Below are 10,305 nucleotides of genomic sequence, written 5' to 3'. Positions count from 1 at the left end.
ATTCCTTGAAGTAATACAGACATGAATGAGACTTATGGTTCAAGTTATCCGTGACTGATTTTATTGAGAGATGAGGGAAATAACTACAGATAGTTCAGGAGGTTCTAAGAATATTAAGAAATTAAATACCTTAATAAAGTTATTGGAGAAAATGTCATAAATGGTATTTCCCAATATGACATAAATGAACAGGCACAATAACATATTGTCCATTGACATTATTGAATTGGAAGACTCAATAAAGTGCAAAAAATGAAGCTAACTTTTTTAAAAACTTTAGAAAGAAGTTAATGTAACAGAGGAACAGAAGTCAAGGTGAGTGGGGAGGGAACACTGTCCCCAGCCAGGGCAGTAGATGTTACTGAACCGCGCAGTCAGTTCGAGACAACTTTGGTGTAAAGGAGAGCTGGAAGATGCAGGTGGCACATAAGAATTTGGCCATGAGAATGGTGCTTACAGAGCTAGTAAGAAGTTGTGCAGGAAAACATGCTCCTGCTCCAAGGTGTGCCTCAGGTGCAAGAGACACTACAGCCACCCTGCTCCTTGGCAGGGGATGGCAGCTGGAAAGACGTGGAGTTACTGCATGCATTAATAATCACATTTCACTCTGCAGAATAGTTGGGGTTTCTCCATCAATGAAATAAAAGCCCCCAAACAAATTCATATCCCCCAGTGCAGTTTATTTATGCTGTTTCCCTGAAATCATCTTTGCACCTCACAGGCAAAACTTAGGTAACTGGTTAATAATGCAGGTGTACAGTATTGTGATCTTATTACCTGCATACTTGTAAACTCAACTGCTAACAAAAATTTGCTGCACAATCATGATCATTCTTTGTTTCCAAATATGCAAGAATATACACAAACCAGGCTCCTCATGTCATTGCTGTTGTCAGTATGATGGGCAGCTGGTAAAATTTACAAAAATCAGCTTTTTGAAATGCAACTTTTAAAATTCAATCTTAACACCTTACAAGTTGCTTTCTTCCCATCACAAGTCTGAGGTAAAAGTGTTGATTTAGTGATTCCTTGAGCTGATTTTCTACATATACAACCTCAAATACAGCTCTTCTCCAACACCTTTTGACATTAAAAAATTCTGGTTTACATTGATAATCACATCTGAAATGTGATGTCACTGAAGTTATTACTCTGAGGGCAGCAGAAGTTCAAATACAAATTTGAAAACACAATGTAGTGGTTCATCTCAGCCCTAACATTAGCACCAGGCACACAGACCTTAGGTGCTATGTTTCAAGCTACATGAGCAGGGTTGGCTCTTCAGTGCAAGCAGCATTTGTTTCTTGGAGTTTTGCGAATGTGGTTTTTGTCTTTCAAGCTGTTTGAGTATCTAATTCCTAACTTTGGTCATGTAAGTATTTTTTCATGGAATCATAGAATTTCAGAATCATTTGGGTTGGAAGAAACTCCAAAGATCATCTAGTTCTAACCCCACTGCCATGGGCAGGGAACATTGTACTAGACCAGACTGCTCAAAGCCCCATCCAACCTGGCCTTGAAAGGCTGTAAGCAGGTCACCCTGAAGCCTTCTCTTCACCAGGCTGAACAATCGCAATTCTCTTAGCCTTTCCTCATAGAAGAGGAAAAGATTTTTTCAGTGTTAGAAGTGACATGAATAAAGCCATCATTTCCTTTTAATGATGAAGTGATTCGCTTTGGAAAACATGGATTTTATGTCCCTGGAAGAAAACTACTCAGTAAAATTAGGCATCTGTCCCTTAGTGCTCCAGCACTGAATTCCAAGTTAAGGAGAGCTGGTCTTCTTGCAGTCAATGGAAAAGTTCGCATAGCAGAAGTTATGTACTCACTTGACTCAGTGCAAACCCAGGTCACTACATTTTGGTTTTTACTTATATGTAATTATGTAAAATTCAGAAAAGCTTCCCCCCAGCACAAGTATTTTTAAATGAGTTGATTATAAGCTTTAGCCTGACATTGCAAAGGCAAAGATTTTTAAATTAATAGGAAAAAATTAATCCTGTCTGACATTAATGATTTTTTAATTGATATTTAAATTTCTTCAGATGAGGAAGCATGCTGAAACTTGTCTTACTGCTTAAAATGCAGTGAGTCAAAAAATGCCAAGCATAGGACAATAAGAAAAAAAATCCATAAAGCAATAGGTATGATTAAAACCATGTCTGAAGGAAATTTCTAATTAAGGATTTTCTCCAGGGAGACACAGTGAAAAGCTTGATGCTAAATGAGTTTTGGAGAATCACTGGAGATGCATGAACTGGTCTTATCACTTTCCGGAGCCTCCCACACTGCAATGCTGAGGATTGGCCCAGGTAATTCTACAAATGTCAATATTGCTTGCAGGCTTTTATTGCAGTATTCAAGCAAAAGAAACTGTTTAAAGATTTTGCCTTCGACTGGTGCTTTTCTTCTGAAAAGTTTCAAGCATTTCACAAACATTCATTCTGTTACAAAATTTCCATGAGTCAATAGTTCATCCTGGTCTTACAGATAGGAAGGCAGACTAAGAAAAGTCTTGATTCCCCTCTGGACAGAGCTGAAGCGAGGCTTTACCATGAGGGAAGTCTCAGTAGGTGACACAACCTGATGCTACTAACAGTGCACCATTTGATCTGACAGTGCCCATTTTTTAATATCAAAGTTATCCCCAACTCTTGAGTGGGGAGAGAGTTCTCACTTCTCTTTCCCCAGTGCACCTTGCTGGCATCTTTGGAGCTGCTGAGTTGTGGGTACCTATTCCAGCAAGCTGCTTTTGCAAGCTGCTCTTGGCAGCCTCCCCAGCAGTCAGCTGGAGCGGGAGGCTGACTTGGCATCTTGGGATAGTTTCTTCCTTCTGTTAAGCATGGAGTTGTCACATACGTAACCCTTAGTCCAGGCATATCTCTGAATTTCCATGTCTCTTGAAAATTCCTTTTTTGGGTTTGTCCCGATTTTTGTACACCACTGAATGCAGTGATGTGTATCAGTTTTATTTGAAATTATATGGTCTGCCTGTGCTTGAAGGGCTCTAATTCTGCATGCAAATTATTTTGGTTTATATGCATAGATTTAAAAGTGTCCAATTTTTTAATCATAAGATTTAATGGACTAACAGGGAGCATATCAATAGACCTTTTCAGCCACTGGTACTTGGGGCTTTAGATTTGCTGCTAGTTTTGCAGCACTGGAGAAGCACTGATGTAGCCATTATTTTAATTCTCTAATGCATTGATTTAATTTCTAGGTGTTTGTGGAAGCCCAGAGAGAAAAGCATCTACTCAAGTGTATTTTGTTCAATTGTCCAAAAACTATCAGCGGTATATGAAGGGTAGTCACAAAGCAGTTTCCCTGTAGGACAGTACACAGCTGTAGGCCCTACGCATTTCTAGACTGTTCTGCAGAAACACTGTGGGATAGAGCCTCAGTTACTGATGTATGGGTTTTGTTCAATGTGTGTTAGATGTCCACAGGATCATAACAGCAAAAAAATTAGAGTACGTACAAATCAGAAAATATGTAAGGCCATTCACCTGCCTGTCAGCATTTCGGAGAAAAAGCAAAATCTGGTGATGTACCTTGTTGAGCACATGAATACATCAGGAAGAAAAAAAATGATCTGAAGCCTCTGAAGTTTTCTAGTTAATATGCCATTTTGTCAAGAATTCTATTGTTAGTTGTTATCTTGAGAAAGGCCATATGGCCCATTAAATCTCCCTTCCTTTGAAAAGTGGACAAGTTTCCTAATTTCTTTGTCATTCTGCCACTGAATTATACAAAACTAATGATAAAAGGCTCTCATTTTACTCAGGGGTCTGGAAGGACAGAGCTAAGTGGATAATCTCACATTCTGTGCAAGTTTTTTTTACATTCCTATCAAAGGAGAAACCAGAGGCAGGAGAGACAGTGGTCGTTTGGACAGTCAAGTTCTCCCTCCCATTCCTGTGAGGTTATTTCAGCATGAGATATACTAGATTTGTCTCACTGATAAATGCTCTGATATAAACTAGTGCACTGAAGTCTGATGAATGGATAATAAAGACAAAACAGTGATGCTGTTCATAGCAGCACAGCTTCAAAGGAAAGCTGGTATTCCTGCTGAACCAAGCTACAACAAATAATACACCGTTTCACTGGAATCAAAGCTTTTCAAAGTGTATTACCATCATGACTAGAAATTCCTCAAATAAACAAAAGAGGAAAATAAAAGTTTGATTGGACCAACTTCTATCAAATTTTTGGGCAAACCTGCAAATTCAGCTACAACTTTCCCAATCTGGATTTCAACTAATAGGTCATGCTGCAGAGGAATTCAGTGTCAGAGATTCCTGCAGAAGTTGATTGCCTGGATGGAAAATCATGATGTCAAGAGGAGACTCTCTTCTCACCCAGGAAGACTCAGGTAAGAGCATTGTCCTGGCTTTGGCTCAGCTTTCCTAACTCATTAATTTTCTAACTCAGGAACAGTGAGGACTGCAGGAGTCAACAGTTGACAGAACAACTGCTGCAGTTCCCTAGACCTTAGGCACAGGAACAGTGAAGGCATCAAAGGGGCTTTGAGCTGTGTCATTCATGGGCCCTTCCAGCCTTTCCAGGAGACACAGAAGAAGAGGGAAATACCAGGAAGAGCTCTGGAAAGCAAGACTTCCTCTATGTCTAATTTATAGGGTAAAAAGAGGGTGCTGATCTTGTTCATTACATTTTGAACACTTTTGAAAACTTGAGTAAATGCTTACATCTGTTTCCTAGAATGGGTGAAACTTCCATAGGGCAGCTTTAAGCAACTAAAGAAAATGCTTTAGGGGCTTTATGAAATCCCTTTAAGTGGTTCAGAAACTAAGACAAGGAAAGGCTCATTGCTACACTGAGATACCAGAACCAGACAGGTGTTGCTAAAGCTGAATGTTGAGTAGACCCGCAGGATCAAGAAAAGCAGGGGATTGGCTCAAACACATTTTTTGTGTACAAATGAAGCTGACAAACGGAGAAGCCAAGGTGCAGTTACTTGGGATCAAACAGGGTAAAGAGCTGGGAAGCTGATTTAAAAATCAGAAAGCTGGACCCTGAAATTGGGGCAAGAAAACTTATTACCTGAGCTGGTAGAATGCTAACAATCGCTCAGAATTTAATTATGGGAAGTAATTGGAGAAAAATTAATGGAAAAACATCTTGAGTATTTCCTGCATGGAGATTACCCTTTATATGTAGCCCAGGCAAAAATAGTTTTATTCCCCAAATATAAAATCCTTCTGCCTTCCAAATTTCCCCCTCTCTCCTTTCCTTTTTTCTTTTTCTTTTTTTTTTTTTTTTAAGTTCTGTTGTCAGAACTGTCAAGGGGCAAATACTCAGTATGGAGGAATATCAAGCAGCTGCCCTCTATTGCTGAAGCACAATAGCTGCAGGGTGAGTGCACAATAAAACACTGTATTGCACAGTATGCCAGCAAATCTTCCCATCACAATAAAGCTAAAAGAATTTGACCCCAGATTTTCACTGATAACTGATTCTGTATCTTCCTCAACATACTTTATTTTTATCTGGGTGTCTGCAATAAAAAGTAAGGCTTGTGTTTTTAATGGAAGGAACTTCTGACTAAAAGCAAAACCTGTTTTAAAACGTACACGAGAACTTTCCTTGGCTGATTTTCTTTGTGTTGCTTTTACACCATGTGTAGCATAACATGGGTTAGTCAGTTATTTTTCTTTTATTATCAAACAGCGTTCTGAAGAGCAGAGCAGGATCATGTCTTTCCATTTCATTTTTTTAAGAGCTGTTTATTAAAGGGAGTCCATGATAAATCAAGTCTTGTCCACTGAATAGAGATGTATGTAACTCAATTCTGCAGTCCTCAAATTCTGGATGTGTCTGCCAACTGCATGCAACATTCTCATTTCTCGCTGCCTCTCTGGTTGCTGGCAGCTTCTCTAAGCAGTCACTTCTAAGAAAGCACAAAACGGAGCATCTCCTATTCAAACCATTTCCTCGCTCACTGCATCCATTACATAAGTACAGTCAGAGAGACTCCATCCCACTGACACCACACAAGAAGCAAAAGCAGTATTTCAGCTTGATATCTTTGTGTTGGTACTTATTTCCTAATTCTCTATGTTTTCCAGGGGACCATCAATAAGAATTAATTAATATATGTGAGCCATGCTGAGCAGTGTCATTAAATGCCCATGTTGAGAAGCTAGCCCTTTGCTGCAAAATGCCACTTGATACTTGTCTTGGGTTCCAGATTTGTCATGGTCTCAGTAACATACATTATTATTTACATTAAAGGGCAAATCACCGAGTTATAACTGAGCTTTCAAAACAGGGTAGGCTACCACGTTTGACTGTTTCCAGGAGCGTGAGTTACCTGAGCAGTGACAAACAATAGCTATTAGGTGAGGAATGACCAAGCAGAATTAATTTAAATGAGCTTGAGAGAGCTTTAATAACCTGCTATAAATAAGCAATTTGTGCTATGTAATCTCAGCAGTGGAACGCAGGAAGAGACTGTGCATTAAGTACTTAAATAATGACTTTATTATTATTACTACAGCCAGATGCTTACAAGGGCTGAACAACAACTCCTCTTGGTTTCAGTGCAGCTGTGGAGAGTCAGCTCCTGTAAACAACCAACTAGTGAGGACTAAAGCAAATCAGGCTCACTCAGGGTAAAACAGCTGTAGCAAAGGTCAGGCTTTGCCACGGGCAGGAGCAAGGCTGGCCATCACCAGCAAGGTCACATCACAAAACTCTTGCTGCTGCAGGTTGCTGTGGTTCTTTGCACTTCACAGAGGTGGAGGAGGGAGTAATTTGAACTGCATGGTCTTAAAAGAAGTCTGCTGCAGGCAGGATACTTACTGTCCATGAAATGAATAGGTAAAACATAAAACAGCATCATCTCCAACCTTGAGACTGAAAGAAGCACCAGCAATTACTACTGTTGGTTGGGGTTTTTTGGGTTTTTTTGACCATTTTATTTTTAGATTCAATTGAACCATAAGTTCTGGTATTTCTGGTATTTCAGTGCATCTATAATGGTTCTAGATATGTGGTGACTTGTCAGAAAGACTGTCTAGTTTTAGTGGTTTGAAAATGAGGGATATCATTTTATGTGAGAAGATGAGAGTACTGTGTCAGTCTCCTAGTCTGGCTTTTCTTCACCTTGAATGGGACCCTTTGGTGTCAGAGAAATGAAACTGAGACAGTTACATCTTTCTGCAATTTGATACTTAATGTTATAATTTTGGTATGAGTGGCCTTTGATTTGTGCTATTCACATTTACACTTCAGAACAATGTGACACAAGGAAGTTCACTATCTGATTTTGAGTGCTGTGCTCTCATCACCTACAGGGTACTTTTTTCATTGTCTCATCTATCTCATGACACTTTCCTGAACTTGGAGAAAAGAATGATAAAGTGGTTTGTAAGAAAGCTGTGGAGTTTTTTTCATTATAACTCCTAAGACCTTTTCTCTCATACAACCCTGCCTTTGTAACATTTACATTTTCCACGCAAGTTTGAGGAATGGCAGAGTATAAAGTGTTAGTTGATGACTAGGGAATTAATCTTCAAGCCATGAGAAACAGCCCTTAGGATTTCAGCATTAGTCATGGAGTACAGTTAACGATATCAAAATAAAGTTCAGACTACAACGTGGTTTTTCTCAAGTGGCATTAAAACTACCTCCTGATTCACAGTGCAATATGCAATAGCTCCTGCTAAGTTTCAACTCTCCTGTCCCAGCTGCATAACCAAGTATAGCAGTTCAGACATAGGTAATTAATGGCAAGGCTTTGTAAATGGCTGACATAAAAAAATAACGGGTGTCTGTTCCTGCAAATTTTGGGCATGCAAGCCGAACTGACAAAAAAAATCATTTACTTTAGTTTGTATTTAGTCCTACTTTCCATATACACTGAATTTCTGCCAGATTCTTCAGACTGTGCAAATAAGGATTGATCTCTTGAGGAATAAGGAACTTCTCTCATCCTTCATCCTGTTTTGATGTTGTATGTAGCTATTTGCTTTATCTTTATGAATTATTTTCATTAATAGGAGGAATCTGAAGTGAAACTAACACTTTTAACAACTAGTAACATTTTGCAAGCAACTTCTTATAAGCAATTCCCTCCAGCTTTGTCAATGAGCTTTGATGATAATTTGGAATGTGAGATAGGATTGCAAACCTTGCATACATACATATTTTCGGTACTAAGGAAGAAACCAAGACTTCTGCTAGCTGTGAAAAGAAATTGAATATATCAAACTCATTTCACACGTGACTGACATCTGGAGATGAAAAGCATTCACCACACTTCTGGTGGTCTCACTTTAGTGATTTAAGGCTTTAGATTTTTATTCCATAGACATTTGAAATATGGCATATGTGGTTAAGAGAAAACATGTGAAATCATGTCTAAAATAATTATTTCAGATATGATATGAAATCATAATTTCAGATCCAAAGAACTTGCAACTTTTCAATTTCCTTACTTGATTTTTTGTTTCCCTGTAACTCCTGCTCATCTCTGGAGACTATGCTGAGGCTCAAAGCTGAAGTACAATGTGATTAGGAAGATTTGTATTATATTGATTTACCTTCCAGTACTTAAACCAAGGGTTCACATTGCTGCATTTTGCTGTTTACCTTTCACTGACACTCACTCCATTACAAGGCATATGGGTAATTAGAACTGCTGAAAATCAACTCAATTATTCTAGACTAAGTGCCTGCACTACACTCTATCAACTCAGAATGTTACCTGTGTCAGCCCGCACCCATACTGAGCTTTTTCTAAACATTTGTAAGGTTATCCTGCCTGTTTACCATGTACAGACTCTGAGACAATGGTTGTTGGGATTCTTGGCACAGACACTTTGCTCTCTCTTGCTTCTTGATCATTCCCAGCCCAGCAAGAGGAGGAGCCTTAGAAAAGAAGTGCAGGTGTTCAGGCTTTCTGTTTCTATGCCTTCTATTACCACTGTTCAAGAGCTCTTTCTTCTAGAAAGTTTTCTGTCTCAATTCCAAACAACTCTTCTGCTCCCTCTCTACACATTACTAGGTAGCAAACTAAGGTGCTATTGACTTGGCAAAAAATACACAGATAGACAAGATTCTTTAATACATGTATGTGGTGCAAGTGTTTTCACAGTTACTTCCCTTGCAGCACAAACATATCCAGAACTGCAACACTCATTGTAACTAAAATGAGGGAGTCAGCAGACTCTGGTGGTAGCTGGCAGGTGTCTGTCCCTGCCATTATGTGCATCTCACCAGCATGGGCTCTCATTTCTCACCAAAGAGCTCAGAAAAGCCAGCACACAAGTCTTACACACACTGGGCACAGTAGCTCTGCTGGTGAATGAGCACTTGGAAGGTGCTGAACTTACACATTGTTGAGAAAAATAGAAATGCAAACATAAACCTGAGAAGACTTTAGAGATTTTATGCCCCCATACTAATGCTTCTTCCCTTCTCCTGGTCTCTCTCTTTTGCTCCTTATTTCTTTCAGAAAAGCTACACCCGTCAGTCTCCAAATCAGCCAGTGTGACACAAGCCATCCAGCTGTGTGGCAGATGTGCTCCATCCATGCAGAATTATTTATAAATATCAAACTTGATACAATGAGTGACTCAGCCTGGTTTTGCAATTGTTAGCTGGATAGTTCTGGGCTTTTAAAACTGTAAAACTGTCTTGCTTGTCTCAAATAGACATCAACATTCTTAAAAACAGGTCTTGGATTTAAAAGCCGTTGAAGCTGCTGTTTGTGTAGCAACACGCACTAAAACTCAAATATTGTCTAATTTGGGGGTACTCCAATCTTGTATGCATTTAGTGGAGTTTGGGTTCTCTGCTGTGTGACTTTCCTTCATCCTTACTGATGCACTTGCTCTAGCCCAGTTTGTAGCCATCATCATTATCTTTCTCTGTGCTATCAGGGAGCTACTCAAAACCCATCAGACATGCAAATGACTGAACTTTTATATTAGACTCCAGGTGAGCCCAGCAGGATCTCTGATCTTTCTTCTGTACAGCATTGGTAGTGTCATAGGTTTGGCTAACAGAAATCATGGGGGCAACCTGAGTGAGATCTCACCAACCTCCTACAGTCTGATCCAGGATACCCTTGTCTTGTGATGCTTCTTGGAGTGCATTACTTCAGCTTGGGGAGCATTGCAAACTGAAGGACTACAAATTGAGCCACAGTTTTACTGGGAAAGCAGATGTTACAATTATACTAATGTAAAAAAAGTGATGTTACTACCTGAACCTCTGCTATTGAACAAGGTGTTTCCCAAAGGGAAACAAAGATAATAGAGGCAAATCTGACCT

The sequence above is a fragment of the Pithys albifrons genome, chromosome 2, assembly GCF_047495875.1.
Source record: "Pithys albifrons albifrons isolate INPA30051 chromosome 2, PitAlb_v1, whole genome shotgun sequence".
Taxonomy (NCBI): Eukaryota; Metazoa; Chordata; class Aves; order Passeriformes; family Thamnophilidae; genus Pithys; species Pithys albifrons.
The sequence above is the reverse complement of the archived record's forward strand: the minus strand, read 5'-3'. Positions refer to the sequence as shown.